This window comes from Amblyomma maculatum, chromosome 1 (genome assembly GCF_055883805.1).
Source record: "Amblyomma maculatum isolate TAMU_Amacu chromosome 1, ASM5588380v1, whole genome shotgun sequence".
In the NCBI taxonomy this organism is placed as follows: domain Eukaryota; kingdom Metazoa; phylum Arthropoda; class Arachnida; order Ixodida; family Ixodidae; genus Amblyomma; species Amblyomma maculatum.
This window is the reverse complement of record NC_139344.1, coordinates 18,745,280-18,763,688: the sequence shown is the minus strand read 5'-3', so window position 1 is coordinate 18,763,688 and position 18,409 is coordinate 18,745,280. Positions and strand designations below refer to the sequence as shown.

Below are 18,409 nucleotides of genomic sequence, written 5' to 3'. Positions count from 1 at the left end.
CTTGACACATTATTGACAATGTTTTACGGTGGTTTCGATGTCGTTGGCCACTGTAGGCCACCAAACGGAGTCCTTTGCACGGGCCTGTGTCTTCGGCCACTGTCACTTCGACCTGATACCTCATTATTCGCATCTTAAGTCTTTGCAGCCGCGATGTAAGGTCATCAAGACTTTTTTGCATAAATATAGGTACCAACGGTTTGTGGTCTGTTTTGCGTATGACTGACTTGCCGACAACGTAGTCGTTGAACCTTCCGCAAGCCCAAACCAAGGCAAGAGCCTCATTCTATATTTGAGCGTATCGTTTCTCAGTGTCAGAAGTCGGGAGGCATAGGCGATGACTGAAAACTTGCCACTGGTCTGTTTCTGCGGAATCACTGCTCCCAGTCCAAATGAAGAAGCATCTGCTCTGACCACTGTCTCCTTAGCAGGATCGTACACCCCTAGCACTGGGCGAAATGAAAGTAATTGTTCCCATTTGTCGAACGCTTGCTGTTGAGGCAGGTCCCAAACAGTCCTGCTTTTTTGACAGCAAGCAAGTAAGCGGCTAGAGCAAGTTCGCAAGGTTGGGAACAAATCGGACAAGATATATAGCCATTCCGAGCATCCTTTGCAACTAGCTTCTGTTAGTTGGACTGTTCATTTTTAATATGGCTTCAGCCTTTTTCTCGTCGGGTCTGATTCCGTGCTGGCCAAGCTTGTGACCTAGGAATGTGAGCTGGTCGAGGTGAAACAGGCACTTGTTCTTGTTTAACGTGACACCTGCCTCATTTAGTCGTTGGAGAACCGTGCGAAGTGTTTCGTCATGCTCTGTTTCGAGCCCCAGGTAAGAATGTCGTCCATATGGCACACCACTCTGTTGACGCCTTGCAATATATTTGACATCAGTTTCTTGAAGTGCTCGGGAGCGGACGCGATGCCAAACGGTAGCCTGTTGAAGGAAAACCTCCCAAATGATGTGATGAAGGTAGTAAACTTCTTTGTGTCTTCGCTGAACGGTATCTGCCAGAACTCTGAATTGGCATCGAGCTTTGATAAAACCTTTGCTCCGCGAAGTAGCCCGAGTGTATGCTCGACGGACGGGATTGGATGCCACTCTCTTAGGACATGACGGTTGATTTCAGTGAAGTCTACACTGATTCTAACATCACCGGTTGGTTTTTGGACCACCACCATAGGCGCACACCGTTCAGTTGGTTCATCCACAGGTGAAATGACGACATTTTTATTTCATTCGCTGCAGTTCAAGCTTTGTTTTCTCGTAGAGCGGAATTGGTATGCGCCGAGGGAAGCTCAAAGCAAATGACTTCACTCCTTCGCGCAAGCAAATGCGGAGCTCTCTCTGTAGCTTGCCGAGTCCTTGAAGCAAAGAAGGAAATTCGTCTCTTGGGTTCACCTTCTTTAAGATGGTGTTGACGAAGTTTAGCATCTGCAAGTCTTTGATGGCGGGCTTGCCGAGTAGGAGAGTGTGGACATCTTCCAGGGCATAGACGTCCTGCAGCGTTTCACGTCAACGGTAGGAGATTAGAAGACGTTCTACGCCTTTGGCTGCGAGAAGTCTCCAATCAGGATCGTAAAGCTGACGCGGAGCACACGACAACGGAGGCTGATGTCGAATCATGCTGAATGTCGCGGGAAGGAGGACAGACTCGTTGGTACCTGTGTCGATCTTGAATTTGACAGGTTGGCCTTGTACAAGGACAGTCGTCTCCCATGTCAATGTATCGAAGGACGAGACCGTTCCAAGAAATGCCTGTTCGCTGTCGGGTCTTGATGCTTCAACGATGCCAACCCTACGTGACATGCAGAAAGATGGGTAATGACCCTTCTTGTGGCAGCACTTGCATACATGAGACCGTGCTGGGCATAGTGAACGCGGGTGTCGGTCTTTTCCACTCCTACGACACGTTGTCGGAACGTCGTCACGTGCATGTAGATGTGTCCTTGGTTCAGACTGCGATCGGCCATCATTGACATGAGTAGCGTTTGTAGGATGCTTGACTTGCTGCCTGCCTGTTGCAACTTTGTTGACGGTCAGCGTTTCTAGATGAAGCTCCGCTTGCTGTTGACGTATGCTTTCGACCTGCCTGATGGACTCGAGCTCCTTCTGAAGGGTATAGATCAGCGTCAAGTTGCAGTGTCGCAGACAATTTATTATCCTGAATTTCGACGACCAGCCTGTCTCGAACCAGTTCCTCTCGAAGGGTGCCATATTCGCAATAGTTGGAAAGCGTGTGAAGCGCAGTCAAGAATTCTTCCACGGATTCACCGTCATGCTGGACCCTCGTGTTGAAGCATGCCCGTTCAAAGATCACGTTTCGCCGCGGAATGAAGTACTTGTCGAACTGCTTATGGACAACCATTAAGTTCTTGGCGTTCTCTTTGGAGAGTTTGAATATTCCGAAAACGTCCTCGGCTTCGTCGCCCATCAAGTGAAGGAGCGTGTCTACCTATTGTGACGCTGACTTGTGGCAGAGACCAGACGCCGTGTAAAAACGCTCGAACCGCTTCCTCCATTTCGGCCACTCGACAGGAGTCGTGAAGCAGAAGGCCTCGGGCGGCTGAATGAAGAAGGTTTCCATGCGCCGGCCGTGTAGTCCAGACTGTAGACGCTGTTTTGATGTTTGCCGACGTACAAGGGGTGGCCGTGCGACAGGAAGGGGCCCCGGGACGGTTCACTGTGGGAGTCGCGTTACTTCTGACACCATGTTGAGCTGTAGCCAACTAAGCCCGAGAGCTGCTAACAAATACAGTCTTTATTCGAACCCGGCGTAAGCATAACTGCACAGCACGAGCCGCGCCGAAGCTCCTGCTAGCTTCTGCGAGCACACAGCAGCGCCCCCAGGCTATCCAAGACTAGCCACTGCAACTGGCTATTGCCTACTACAACAAACATGTAGCACGGTTTTGTCCACAGTCCAGGCTGTGGAGCCTGAACTGTGGACTGCAGAGGTGGGTGGGCATGTTGGCTACATCAGCTTCATCAGCAGGTCCATTGGCTTTAGAAGTGTATTCCACAACAGCAGTTCCTGGAATCGGCTGCAGAGGGTGGCAAATGATCATCCAATGACTCTAAGGAATGACGCCGAGTGGCGACCTGTTCAGTGCAGTTTATTTATTTCAAGTACCCTCTGGGCCCGGGTCGGGCGGTACAGAGCAGGGTTGGTACATCATATATTCAATACATTACAAGAAAAAAAATAGGCAGCACCAACACACATACTTGGATTCGATCAAAACCATTATACAGTGCAATAATTACTGATTAGTAAGTTAGTCTCAACCTGGCTGAAGTAGTCCTCTGAGCTCTCCACGAATCCAGGCCGTCTTCCTTGTTGGTCTGATCGATGACAGATGTTTGCTGAAGATTATGATACGGCAGGTCAATTTCGCCGATTGTAGTCTTAACAACTCACAAGCTCCTCAGCAGACTCTGAATGCAGCTTCCGCACGTGAACAAGGACAGCCTGCTGTCTCTCACAATATGACATGTCGTAGACAGCACTTGCTCAGTTGCATCCAAGCTCATCTTCGTGTTCCGGGGTGTGGCAGCAGTTGCTAAGAGGCGTTCAGTCATTTCTGAAACTGCCTGCTTTTTTTTAAATAGCACAGCCGAATAACTTTTTACAGCTTTTCTGTCGGAGACTAAGTCTGGGCTTCCTTCTCCAGAATCTCCTGTGACTGGCCGCTTGATCTGCATTCCATGTTCCTGTAGTTCTCTTGGTCTACAAAGATCCTATTCTTGTCACTCCATGGTTGCTGCAAGGTCCCTCCTCATCCTCTCTATATCCTCTCTGTACCCCTTAATAAGAGCCTTTTATCTTTTGGTTTACCTCTGGCCTGGTTATGCTCTTGGCCCAGTGGGCGCAGTCCAAGGTGCACGAGGTCTCAAGGTTCGACATGACGGGTGAGATGGTCGCAGCGATGGAAGTCATGGAGCGGCTGCCCAAGGAGCCCTGCAGCAGCTGCGTCACTTTGCTTTCCCTGTAAGGCACACATGCTGCATTGTCCACCAAAGCAGTTATGACACGGCCCAAAGTAAGAAGAGATTGGTCGCCGTTGCCTGCCTCACGGGCTCCTCGACCGATAGCGCCAAAGCAGCCTATGTTCTCGATGCCCACAAGGTCAACCAGGTCGAACTGTCCAGTTTTCACCAGCTCATCGCCATCATCAGTCATTTCACGGATGCGGACAGGGACTGCAAAGACGGCTTGACTGCGTGACGAGGTTGTGTTGAGCAGAGTGGCCGCAGCCTGGTGCTTAGCTGCAGCCTTCTCAACAAGGAAGACCTCTTCACGGTTGCGCATTATTTCTTCAAGGCCTTGGATTATCAAGGATCCCTTTCTAACAGCGTCCTCGTAAATCTTAAGCGTCGTCGAGTTCTCGTCTGCACTCAGCAGATCCTCACTGTACAACTCGAGGAAGGAGACCTCGATAGTGGACTCGAGGTCTTGTGATTGCAGCTATTTGAAGACCTGATGCAGAGTGCGGGGAATAATGCAGGCCAGCGGGTCACTAGCTCAGCCCAGATGCGCATTTGGTCGCTAACTCTCCGTGGCGAAGGTGTAGCCGGTGCACATTTGGCCATACGCGAACTTGTGCAGTTGTAGCCCATCATGACCTGGGCTGTGGTAGGTGCCATGACCGCCCAGTACACGTCGATCTGCTTTACTTCGAGACCAAACACCTTGCCAAAAGTGAATGACTTGCGGAGAGAACACTCTGGAATGACACGGTCATTTACAAGGATCTCTTTCTTGTCCGCGACCACCTCGACCGCAGTTGTGTAGCCGCTCTTCTCCAGTGTGTTCGGGGGCCGCCACCATATAAAAACTTGAATGCGCTGGTTCCCCAGCTTCTTCGTAGCTATGGCGCTCATCAGACGAGGGGGAGGAGGAGGAGGAAAAACATTTATTATGTATACTTCCTTTTCTTCCTGAGTGGAGCCCTCAGTCCAGGGCTCCATGTGCCGCCTCAATCCTGCAGGCCCGCCAGAACAGCTGTCGCTGGTCTTGCGGTTTGTTGCGAATAAAACGGTCTCAGAAAGAATACAAATCAGTCCATAAGCCCATGGGCCACGGCAATCCTCTCGGCCCGCTCGATTAGCCGGCGTTGTTCGGCCAGCTCCGTGCGGGACAAGGCATCTTCCCATGATGAGAGGGTGGGGTGAGGTACAGGTGGAATGCCACCGGGTGGCTTTGGGCAGGCCCAAACAGAATGGTATATTGTAGGTCGGTGTTGTTGGAAGGTGGGGCATTTATCTGGGTAGCGGGTGGGGAAGGACAAATGTTTGTGGTACAAATTTGTACACGTGTGAGTCTGCAGTTGTCGCCATGCCACAGCTTCGGCCTTGGTGAGTGTTGGGTGCGGCGGTGGCAGAGTTCTTCTTTGTGTGCGGTAATATAGTGTAATGTGGGTGTAAGACTGTGGAACTGTGCTGGCGTCCTCTGTGTCTACTTCCCCCTCCGCTTCCGTCGACAGCGCCCGGAAGGTTGCTGCTCGGGCGAGCGCGTGCGCACTCTCGTTGCCAGGAAGGGAGGAGTGACCAGGAGTCCAACAATTTTAACAATGGGAAAGGTATGATAGTTTATAGGTGAGAGCACGCGTGAATCCTCGAAAGATAATGTATTCTTCGCGAAGGCGCGACACGCAGCTTGTGAATCTGTGATTATTGTGTATGTCGGACTGGTGGGATGTTTGTATCATGTGTCGATGTGGTGTATGAAGGTGAGTGCTACCGCTATGGCAGTCTCCTCAGCCGTCGTGCTCGAGTTCCTGCCACGAACGGAGCCCGTAATCTTAATTGAGCCGTTGGCGTCCGTAACAGCTAGTGCCATAGCGTCTGTGCCCGATGGATATCTCGCCGCGTCGACATATAAAACAGTTTGGACACCTCTGTACTGGCGCAGGAGTGCCTTGAATCTAGCGGTCCTACGACCAGTGCGGAGTGCGGGGTCCATATTCTTTGGAACTGGTGCGACCCTGATCTTAGCTGCCAGTTTGGGCGAGATGGCATGGTACCTATGTTGCAGCGGTGTTGTCGGCTCCGGGTAGCCTAGTCTATGGAGAACAGTCCGGCCCACTCTAGTGTCTCGAAGGCGCGTGAGTTGGCCATTCCTTTGGGCTTCTATCAGCTCTTCTGCGGGGTTGTGGAGGCCAAGCTGTAGCAGGCGATGCGTCGAGGTGTACGGGGGAGGTCCGAGGGCTGCCTTTACTGCCGATCGTAGAAAGATGTTCAGATGATTGAGTTCAGTTCGATTGAACTTGTGATAAGGGGCGTGAAACGTCATACGGCTGATTAATAGCGCCTGCACGATTCGCATGGTATCCCTTTCCTTGAGCCCCCCACGTCTGTTGGAAATACGGCGGATCAAGTGCGCCACCTGCGCGAATTGCTTCTTCAGCAGCTGTATAGTGTAGGTCGCTCTGCCGTTGCTCTGCAGATACAGGCCCAGTACCCTTAGTCGATCCACTCTAGGGATGGGAATTCCTTCGAGATGCAAGTCGATTTCCTGGTCGACTACAGGGGTCCTCGCTCGTGCACGAATCACAAGCAGTTCTGATTTCTCAGCCGCGCATGTAAGCCCGCGTTCAGTTGCGTACTGCTGTGTGATCTCAATTGATTCTTGAAGGCTGTCTTGGATGTGGCCGTCAGAGCCTTTGGTGATCCATAACGTGATGTCGTCAGCATAGAGCGCATGATGCAGATCAGGAATTCTTGACAGCAGCGGAGGAAGTCCTGCCATCGCCACGTTGAACAATGTGGGCAACAACACCGAACCCTGTGGGGTGTCTCGACCAGTGAGACGTATCGGTTCAGAGCGTACGTCTCCGATACCCAGGGTAGCAGTTCGATCCACGAGGAAAGCGCTAACGTAATCATAAGTTCATTGACCACAATGTGAACTCGCTAGTCCCCCCCAAGATGGCATCGTGCGACACGTTGTCAAAGACCCCCTTCAGGTCTAAGGCCAGGACAGCACGGGCCTGGGTCCTGCCGGGATGATCGATCACTTCCTCTTTAAGCTGAAGATGAACATCCTGAGTAGAGAGATGCGGCCAGAATCCGAACATGGTGTCAGGGAAGAAGATGTTGGTTTCCAAGTGTGGGTGCAGCCGCCGGAGCACTACATGCTCCATCAGTTTCCCAACACACGACGTCAAGGATATGGGTCGAAGGTTCTGAAGGGCGAGCTGCTTGCCTGGTTTCGGAATTAAATTTATGTCAGCATGACGGCATTCTTGCGGGAGTGTACCGGACTTCCATACGTCATTATAATAACTGGTTCTGGAGCATCTTATATGTAATACCGTCCGCCCCAGGGGCAGTGCTCCTTCTCAGGCTCGCGAGTACTGCTCGAACATCTGATTCCGTGATGTCCTCGTCCAGGGGTGAATACTCATTTTGATGAGGGTAGTCTCTATATTGCGGTCTGGGACCCGTCAGTATATAGCGCGCCTCCAGGGCATGCAGCAGTGCAGTGCTATCTTTCGCTTCCTTATGGAGGAGTTTGGCAACCGCTTTAGAGGTTTCCTCTCTGGTTTTGGATGGGTCGAGAAGGCCTCGGAGGAGTGACCACGTTTTGGCCGTTCCGAGTGTTCCCTGCAGCCTTGTGCGGAGCCCTTGCCAGTTGGAACTCGTGAGCTCTTCCGCATAGCGCTCTGCCGCAATTGTAATTTCCGCTATACGTTTCCGTAGCTTGCGATTGTGTCGTTGCTTCCGCCATCTTCGGACAAGTCCTCTTCGAGCTTCCCACAGATGGAGGAGGTGCGGGTCGATCTCAGGTGCCTTTTCTGCGGCCTTCACTACGCAGGTGGCGTTCTTTAATTCTATCTGAAGCTGTCTCACCCATTCAGCCAAAGGGAGTCACTCGCCTTCTTTCAAAGCAATTCTTTGTTTTCGGAAGGCGTCCCAGTCCGTGAGCCGCAGCTGACGACCAGACACGCGGCCCACTCGCACTTGCATCGCCGTCTCAAGGATAAAATGGTCACTGCCCAGAGAATCTTCTAGGTTGGTCCACGTGCACGGATGTTGCGTGCGAACTAGTGTGAGGTCCGGGCTGGTGTCTCGGTTCACGCTGTTGCCCATAAGGGTGGGATGGTCGGTTTCAGTCAAAAGATTCAGTTGGGTGCGGGCAATAGCTAGGGCCAACTTACGGCCCTTGGCAGTTTCGGTTTTGTAGCCCCACGAAGGATGGGACGCGTTGAAATCACCCATAATTAGTAAAGAGTTCTCATGTGGCTTCACAATCTTGAGGGCGTCATGAAAGAGCTCTTCAAATACGTCCCTCTTGCCCTTTTTGGGAGGACTGTACACATTCAACACAAATACACTGCCATGGCCTCTTTCTCTAGGCAGGAGCTCGAGCAAAACGTCTGAAATGTGTGAGTGTCGTGTCATTGAGCAAACAATCGCGGTCATATCATTGTTAACCAAAATGGCTACGCGTGGTGTTTCGTAGGGATCCAATATTTGTTGCGTGAATGTTGAATATCCTGTGAGTGTTGGTGTGCAGTTCGTTTCTTGGAGGGCGATAACATCTGGTTTGCGTCCGCGATACTCTACGAGTTGCTGCAGACCTGCCTTTTTCTGACGAAAGCCTCTGGAAACACAGCAACAGCAACATGCACCGCCGCTGACGAATTCATCATCTTCTTTTTCTTCTTCCCTGGTAAATGGCACATATACCCACGAGGGGGGACTGGCCAGGGTTCTGTGTGGAGAGCCAAATGTACTGCATTTAGAGGATTACTGTAAAAAATCAATTATCAGCTAAAGAACAAAAAAGCTACGATTCAAGATCGTAGAAGTAAACAAAAAGAAAAAAATTGCACGAAGTGTAAATCAGAACCAACGTTCTAATCTGACTTCTTCTCTCCTCAAGCACGTACCCACAGTAGCGGATTGGTCGGGATTTAGTTCAGACACAAGAAATGATTACTTGATCCGAACTTAGGCTGTATTATTATAAATTATGAATTAGGAATCAGTTCTGGCGAAAAATTGTTAGAAAAAAAAAGTGACCACCTGCCGCCACCCCACACTACCCAAATTTGAACTTCGTCGTTTTCAGTTTGAACCGGACTTCGTGGTTTTTACACAAGCCTCTCTTGAATCTTTGCGGTTGAATATTGCCTCGAAGTTTCGTTCATCTTAGGCTGTTAACGCTCAATGACGCCAAGATGCGGCGGTATCACTTCTTTTGAAGCGCGCGTGCGCCCGGGTTTATCTCGTATGATCGCAGCAACGCGTGACTTCTGCCACTTGCTCTAGATTGTTATAGTTGCCTTTCGCGCCTTATCGGACAGCTTTTCTTGCCAGCTTTAAATTGACCGCAACCGAGAGCAGCAGGCACCGTTGAGCAAAACTCGCTATCGCCGCAACCAAAGTGTTCAAATTTCTATGCTCGGGTGAGATAGCTCCATAAAGGGCTTTTTTTTTTTTTTACAGTCGTTTGGTACCTTCCCGACTCTAGGACTGCCGTAAACACAACGCGAATATATTCACAGAAACCATGATGTTAGATTCGGCGAAATAACCCGAGCGAAGAGGGGTCCGCACAATCAACTGATGGATGTTTTCTGCTTTAAAGGGATGCTGAAACAGTTACGCCGCAAATTTTGTTTCTACTTAAAATTCGATCGTTGGCTTTTTCTCTCTCTCTTAGCGCTAGGACGTGAGCAAACTAGGTATTCATTACTTGTAAATTTGGGGGTGATAAGAGAATAAATCTGGCGATGATGATGATGTGAAAATTATGGACTCTGCGATCGCCAACTACAGATGTGGACGGTGGTGTGAGCTCTTGATTTTCGTCCTTCCGGCCAATGTACAAGATCATAAAAGCTCCTTTTTGGGCGATTGTGGGCTGTTTGTCAATGGATAGTGCTAACCTACCATCATACACACCGGATTCAATTTATCCTAGGCGTTCATTTCATATACAATAGCCGCGCCGATATACTACGGCTTACCGGTGTTGCCCGCACCACACATGGACCATTTTCCAAACAACTGGGGCACGGATATACGAGATCCTTCCCTGAAAACCGGTGTGTTTGTGGATTGTACTACGCCAGATTTCAGCCCGTCTCGTAGTCCGTGGCCGCAGTCACGAATGACCCTGAAAAGCCGCGAAGTACAAAAAGAGAAGGAGAAGAACAAGAAGAAGAACAATGAGAAGAACAAGTACAACAAGAAGAAGAACGCTGGCATCGTTTAATCATTAGGCTTTTTGCGCACCCGTTTCTGGGTTTTGTGTCGTCATTGCCGTCGGCATCACCGTCGCCGTTGTCCCTCGTAACCGATTGTCTGTAATTGCACATACATGAGTTGCTCGAATTTTATCGAAAAGCTGAAACAGCTGATCAGCTGCGCTCAAATTTCCTATTAGGAATTACAGTAATCGTCGTTAATTTTTTAAATAAATTTTTGTATATCCAAGGGCGACAAAATCATGTGAAAATACGTAGGCGCATTCACGGAATTCAAAACTGCTCTATAATCTTTATATGCAACATTACGGCAGGCTATTTGCGGTTAGGGGCAGCTTTTAAACCAGCTTATCATTTCACGGGTCTCCTGCACCTCTGACAGCTGACATTTTGTCGTTGCGTTGATAAGTATGCTGAAAAAGACGATTACTTCAAGCGTGCTGGCAATACAGACAGTTATAGGAGCAGAAACGAAGATTGTCCACATTTCATGCAATGCTGGGAATCACAGGGTTATGTTGATCTATACCATAAATAATCACCTTGCTAAACTAATTAGGTAACCTAAGCAAGGACATTAAACAGACAAAAGCTTGGAGTTGCACGCAACGGCCACAAAAGAGATAGCGGCCTATATTCCTGCCCTACAACTCTTGCTACCCGACTCGCAGCACGCAGCTGTTTAAGGTTGTCGAGAAAAGAAAAAGACCAAAAAGAAACAGGGGGTCATCAGAGCGCATGATAGCGTCCTAAACATGTTGCACGGTATTGTCCATAGTCCAGGCTGTAGCAATGGGTGCACATGTTGGCTGCAGCACCTTTATCGGCAAATTCCTTGGCTTTTGAAATGTATATGCCACAACAGCAGTTCCCCGAATCTACTGCAGATGGTGGCAAATGATCTTCCAACGCCTCTAAGAAATGACGCTGAGTGGTGACCTGTTCAGTGCCGTTTATCTGAAGTACCCTCAGAGCCCGGTTTGGGAATCACATTGCAGAGTGGGCACATCATATATTCTATACAAGAAAAAATAGGCAGCACAGGCACATATACGCGGATTCAATCAAAACGATTATACAGTGCCATAATTACAGATTAGTTTCTCTCAACCTGGCTGAAGCGGTCCTTTGAAGTCTCCACGAATTCAGACTGTCTTTCCTTATTGGTGCGATCGATGACAGATGTTCACTGAAGCTTATGATACAGCAGGTCAATGTCGATCATTGTAGTCTTAGCAACTCACACAAGCTCCTCAGCAGCTACAGTCAGTGCAGCTTCCGGACGCGAACAAGGCCAGCCTGCCGTCTCTCTCAGTCGACATGTCTTAGACGGCACCTGATCAGTGGCATCCTAGGTCTTCTTCTTTTCCCGGAGTGCAGCAGCAGTTGCTAGGAACCGTTCAGTTGTGACTAAAACTGCCTGCTTTTTTTTTTCACAGCTGAATAACTGCCGATAACTTTTCTGTCGGAGACTCAGTCTGGGCTTCCTTCTCCAGAATCTCCTGTGACTGGCTGTTCGATCTGCATTCCATGTTCCTGTACATAGTTTTCCTGGTCTACAAAGATCCCATTCTTGACACTGCATGGTTGCTGCGAGGCCCCTCCGCATCCTTTCTATATACTCTCTGTACTTCTTAATAAGAGCCTTTTTGGTCACATTTTGGTTTACCTCTGGCCGATTGGTTATGCTCTTGGCCCGGTGGGCGTATGGTACAGGTGCTCGAGGTCTTCTCAAGGTTGGACATGTCGGGTGAGAGGGTCACAGTGATGGAAGTCATGGAGCGGCTGCCCAAGGAGCCCTGCAGCAGCCGAGTCACATTGATTTCCCTGTAAAGCACACATACTGCATTGTGCACCGAAGAAGTTATGACACGGCCCAAAGTAAGAAGAGATTGGTCGCCGTTGCCTGCTTCACGGGCTCCTCGGTCAACACCGCCAAGGCAGCCTATGTTCTCGCTGCCCGCAAGGTCAACCAGGTTGAGCTGTCCAGGTTTGACCAACTCATCGCCATCATCAGTCATTTCGCGGATGTGGACAATGACTGCGAAGACAGCGTGACTGTGTGACGAAGTTGCGTTGAGCAGTGTGGCCGCAGTCTGGCGCTTAGCTGCACCCTTCTCGAGAATGAAGACCTCTTCACGGTTGCGCAGAGTGATTTATTCAAGGGCTTGGATCATCACGGATCCCTTTCTAGTAGAGTCCTCGTAAATCTTAAGTATCGACGTGTCCTCGTGTGCATTCAACAGATCCCCATTGTATAACTGGAGGAAGGATACCTCGATAGTGGACTCGAGGTCTGGTAATTGGAGCTCTTCGAAGACCTGATGCATAGTGCGCGGAATAATCCCGGCCGTCCGGTCATTAGTCCAGCCCAGATGCGCATTTGATCGTTGACTGTTTATGAAGGTGTAGCCAGTCCACATTTGACCATACGCGAACACAGTACAGTTGTAGCCCATCATGACCTAGGCGATGGTGGGCCCCATGAGCGCCCGGTGCACGTCGATCTGCTTTGCTTCGGGAACAAACACCTTGTCAAAAGTGAATGACTTGCGGAGAGAACGCTCCGGAATGACGCGGTCATTTACAAAGATCTCTTTCTTGTCCGCGACCACCTCCACTGCATTTGTGTAGCCGCTCTTCTTCTCCAGTGTGTTCAGGGGCCGCCACTATACAAAAACTTGAATGTTCTGGTTCCCCAGCTTCTTCGCAGCCATGGCGCTCATGAGACGAAGCAGAAAGGCAGGAACAATGCACCGCCGCTGACGCATTCTTCTTCTTCTTCGTCTTCTTTTTCCTTGGTGAATGTCACATATACCCACGAAGGGGGATTACCTAAGCTTCTGTGTGGAGAGCCAAATGCACTGCATTTACTGGATTACTGTAGCAAATAAATTATCAGCTAAAGAAAAAAAATAACTACGATTCAAGATCGTAGATGTAAATAAAATGAAAAAAAAAAAAAAAAGATTCAACTAAGTTTGTAAATTTGCACTAACGTTCGAATCTGACTTTTTGTCTCCTCAAGCAGGTACCCACTGTAGCGAATTGGTCGGGATTCAGTTCAGACACAAGAAATGATTACTTGATCCGAACTTAGGTTGTATTATATATAAATTGTGAATTAGGAATTAGTTCTGGTGAAAAACGTTTTGAAAAAAAAAAAAAAAAAAAAACGTGACTGCCTGCCGCTTCCCCGCACAACCCAAACTTCTACTTCGTGGTTTTCAGTTTGACCAGCCTCTCTTCAACCATTGCGGTTTAATATTGCCCCGAAGTTTCGTTCAGCTTTGGTTGTTAGCGCTCAATGACGCTAAGATGCGGCCGTATCACTTCCATCTTCCATTGTAACGCTCGTGTGCCAGGATTTATCTCGTATGATCGCAGCAACGCGTGACTTGCGCCACTTGCTCTATATTGTTATAGTTGCCTTTCGCTCCTTATCGGACAGCTTTTCTTGCCAGCTTTAAATTGAGCGCAACCGAGAGCTGTTGGCACAGTCGAGCACCTCTGTCGCTATCACGGCAGCCTAATTGTTCCTTCTGTGCGGGGGCGAGATAGCTCTATGAGGTTCCTTTTACAGTCGTTTCGGTGCCTTCCCGATTCCAGGACTGTCGTCTACACAACGCGCAAATGTTCACAGAACCCATAAGGTTAGATTCGGCGAAAGAATCCGAGCGAAGAGAGGTCTGCAGAATCAACTGATGGATGTTTTCTACATTAAAGGGATGCTGAAAACGTTACGCCACACAAATTTTGTTCCTACCTAAAATTTGATCTTTGGCTTTTTTTTTGTCTCTCTTGGCGCTAAGACGGCAGCCAACTAGGTATTTATGACTTGTAAATTTAGAGATCGAAAGAGAATAAATCTGGCGATGATGATGATGGTGTGAAAATTATGGACTCTGCGATCGCATGGTGTGAACGGTGGTGTGAGCTCTTGATTTTCGTCCTTCCGGCCAGTGTACCAGATCATAAAAGCTCCGTTTTCGGCGATAGTTGGCAGTTTGGCAATAGAAAGTGCTAACCAACCGTCATACACGCCAGAATCAATTTATCCTCGGCTTTCCTTTAATATGCAATAGCCGCACCGACTCCACCCGCGTGTTTCGTGATCCCATACTCTTCACTCACTACTCGTTCTGTATTTTGCTCACTTTTTTTTTTTTTTTTGGGGGGGGGGGGTGAAAAAGCTTTCCATTTTTATGCAGTATTGTCTTGCGTGTCGCCCAAAACACGGGCAATACTAGTACTTTCATTTCCCTTATAGCGTAAAGAAGCATAATAAAACCCTGCAGCATTACCTGCAGACTTCCCGACAATAAACTGAACACACAGATAACTGAAGGACATTAAACTTCGCCTTTGATGCTATGACGCGACATTGTTAATTAATGGTTCCCGTCGGCGCGGCTTCCTTTATTTATCTGGCACCACTGCATACCTTATCTAGGTCCCAGTACGATTTTGGACCCGAATTCGCGTACATGAACTTGGCTACCCGGTTGATCGGTAATCTTTCAATTTGCGCCTGTGTTATCTCGCGCATCATATTAATTACCACCCGTGATCCACCCGTGATAGATGTCCTGCTTTAAACAATTCTTACGAACATCCCTACGTGACTTAGGTGTAGCGTGCCTGACTCAGGATGCAAGCCGGGTCCCTTGTAGATTCGATTGCTATTTCATAGGAGCTACCATAGTTGTGAGCTTCTTCCCGGTGACGTGGTTTCGTGACATAATAAAACTCGGCGACCAATCAGCGTCCGGTCATTTCACCCTCAAAATAGCCCTTTAAGAGGCATGCACGTGTTTTTTCGCCCGTGGCGTCACGCGCCGCCCACGGATAGGTGCGTTGGATTGTTTTTAGTTACATACGGCAACAGAGCTACACGCGGAGAAGAGCATGACAGAGGTGCCGACCAATAGCTGAGAGTTCAATCTGCGCGGTGCAAAATGACATAAGCGTCGACACAGTTACGTACTAGGCCTTCAAAAAGAAAAAAAAACATCATTCCAGGCCCTCTTCCTTTTCCTCGCCCATTGCCGTCTATTTATGTTCACATAACACATTCTCTTATGTCAAATTGTTGTGGGCAATACGGAGCAAGTTTTATTGTTTCGCGAAACCGAAGAGCGAGTTTCTATTGGCGACTTGGACTCAGATACCGAGTTCTGATTGGACCGCGACAATACGGTCTCTAGACATCATCCTTCTTTGAGGATTCGGAGAGTGTTCCATATCGTCGACTGAATTTCGCAATTAATTGGTGGTAGCACAAGCACTGCTCTTCACATCGTTTCAGTGTTTTTACTACCGTATTTCAGCACGTGGCTTCAGTGCCAGCTGCAATGAATACAGGAGGTACGCAGCAAGATAATTTGGTGCGTACTGATAAATCAGCAGCCGTGTGAATGATTCTGATTGCCAATACCGATCAAGTCCGCTGTACTCCATGCAGTGCGGGCTGCGAAGTATTATGTTTGTTACTTTTTTTTTTCTGCCAAAACTTATTTCGTGTCAATTCTCATTACTTCCATTCATCGCAGCATACGGGCAGTTTCCTTAAGCATTCAGAAGTTAGCTTAGTATTGCTAGCTTTCGACTGCTCAATATTTCATTCCTCAATGAATGATATTTACCTTTATTTTGATTTGAGCAAATCGGGAACCACAAAAGGCCGAACACTCATATGTCCCGAAATTTCTTACAAGTTCCTATAGCGGGGGCACATCACGGGGCTAAAATCCGAAATATCAGTGGCACAGCCCAACATTGAGGCGTCAAAAGAGCGGGGCGCGCCCGTCGTGTTGAGAGAGCAACCCTATCAACTCGCTCCAAGCCTCAGCTGAACGACCGAGATACCTGGTGAAACTTTTCCTTAAACTTTTTCCAACATAGTGTCCGGGTTCCAGTCTCCATACGCAAATCCGGCCGGGAGCGGGCTGCCGAGCCGATCGGCTCTCGCGTCGCAGTCCGAGCACTCTAGCTCACCGCATCCTGCGCAAGCAACCTGCAGCAGCTCTGGCCAGGTTGCGTCGCTGGGCCCAATTCTTGGCGATTCAGTAGACGTTGCCGCTAGAGCCGTGGCGGCGTGCGCGCTTTACTGCGTAAATCTGATTTTTCGTCGTCATAACGGCGCCTGATGATTACAACGGCCAAAGGGGGCATTTCATTATTTTGGGATTACGCGCCGCTGGTCGTTAGGGCGCGGCCGCCGATGCCAGTGCGTGGATCTGCATTCATCAACGCAGCCAACGCGGACAAGCTCCGAGCGCATACCGCGCATAGACTGCTGCGCCGTGCACACAGGCACGGCGGGCGAGCCGGCACTGCAAGAGCGTTATATAATAATTTTTCTCTTCGCCAACACAGGTCTCGGAACGTGCAGAAGATTTCCGGAACCAGAGGATGGGCGGGAGCCTCGTCAGCGTTTCTGCTATCGGCGTCGCCGGAGGCTCTGGAAACGAGGCGACGCTGCTGAAAGACGCAGGTATCTGGCAGGGCCAGATCTCAGCGTCGACGCCGGTAATGCACTTCTCAGGCGGGGACCAATGACAAGCCACCAATGGGCCCTTTCCGCAACTCGTTTCCGCGAAAGCGAGATGGCTGCTTTTTTCTGTCCGCGCGCATTCCTGTGATTTTGTGCCCTTTGCCCCCCACATCCTCACACGTTCCCGTCGTCGCTGAATAGGACGATTTTAGCTACGGACGAACTTCCAGGGTTCCCTCATGCCTTGGCTTGCAGACGCCAGTTCGTACGCCGCCATATGTGTTTGGTCACCCTCTCCGGCGCGCGCCGAACGACGACGCTCATTGACGAGACTCTGACATGTCGCCGAAGAAACGCTACCATGTGGTTCAGCCTTAAGGCCCGTTCACACTTGCGAATTGCGGAGATCATGTGATCGTATTGGTCGAAAAGCGACGGTCGCAGGCCGTTCGACCACTGCTCGATTTTCCAGCTTTGCTACTGCTGGTCGCAAACCGGTAACCAATCAGCTGCTCAGCTGGAGTGAACGTAAGTTAGCTTTACTCTGTTAGGTAAACAGTCAAGATGTGGAAACGAATCCGCAGGGCGCATTTGCAAGTGTGAACATCGGTCGCGCTGCGCGGTTCTCTGGTCGCATGTGACTACCGGTCGCACGTCCTTCGTGACTCGGCAAGTGTGAACAGGCGTAACCGGCGCTTGTCGCGGAGGCTACGCATAGTTGTTGATATCGTGACAGGTACACAAGACAGCTGGCGGTAACTGTCAAGCACACAAATCGTCACTTTGCAGGCGCAGAAGCGCTTCGCGGTTGCATCGCGGTTCAACTAGCAGACAATTTTTTCGCCTCTCCTCAAAGGGCGCTACATATTGCGAACAAGCCGGATACTGTGCACAGCTAGCTCGACGCTTATGCTTGAACAACTATTTTCGTTTCGGTTATTTCACTTGTCAATTGCCAACTGTCTTGCTGAGACACTAGCTCAGCTAATAGCGTCATTAGGCGAACCTTCAACGAGTACTGCTCCTGATCGCTGAGAACGCGACCGCAACTTTGTTTATGGCAACAGGACATGGGTCAGCACACTTGCATTCCTGCAGTGGAATAACCCAGGAGTATGGGTTAGACAGCTATCTTTTTCTATCACGTCACACGATTTCAACCCTGCCCATGATGACTTACGCTAAGGCAGCTTAGAGTGAAACACAATTGTGGTAAAAAACAATTGCAATTCCAGTTGGAGCCAGTGGGAATTCATCAGTTAACCAACTGGTATCAATTATTTCGGAATTGTTCCCTTAAATCATTTAGACGAGGTTTTCACCTGGGTCGTCGGAGTCGGTTATTACTAATGTCCTGCCCATATGCCACACCATTTCAAAGAAAGAGCGCGCGAAATTATCGTGTCTGCAGCCCATGTCATTCGGAGATAGAAGATGAAGAATGCCAGAGGTGTGTTGTAGGCTACGACAAAGAGCAAGAAAAAAGAACCAAACACGAGGAACCGTTTGTTTTAAAGCGAACTTTCGATGCCGAAGGAGGAGACTTTTGGACTGGACCCTGCAATATGGGTTCAATCCGTCTTCGACGGCAGACGGCTGCCCGACACAGGCGCCTTTTTCCTGCACGGTAAGCAACAGGGTCATGCCAGCGTCGACAGCGGCCGCAGCAACGCGGCATTCAGCTTGGGCCACGCCACA

General features: G+C 49.4%; 3 pseudogenes; 1 reads left to right on the top strand and 2 right to left on the bottom strand.

Annotated features, from left to right (window-relative positions):
- LOC146201877 (kinesin-like protein KIF11) overlaps nt 1-18,409 on the top strand; it is a 184,684-nt pseudogene that overhangs the window by 22,336 nt on the left and 143,939 nt on the right.
- LOC146201885 (kinesin-like protein KIF11 pseudogene) lies at nt 3,413-4,879 on the bottom strand (annotated as a pseudogene).
- On the bottom strand, nt 11,312-12,932 carry LOC146201884 (kinesin-like protein KLP2 pseudogene; annotated as a pseudogene).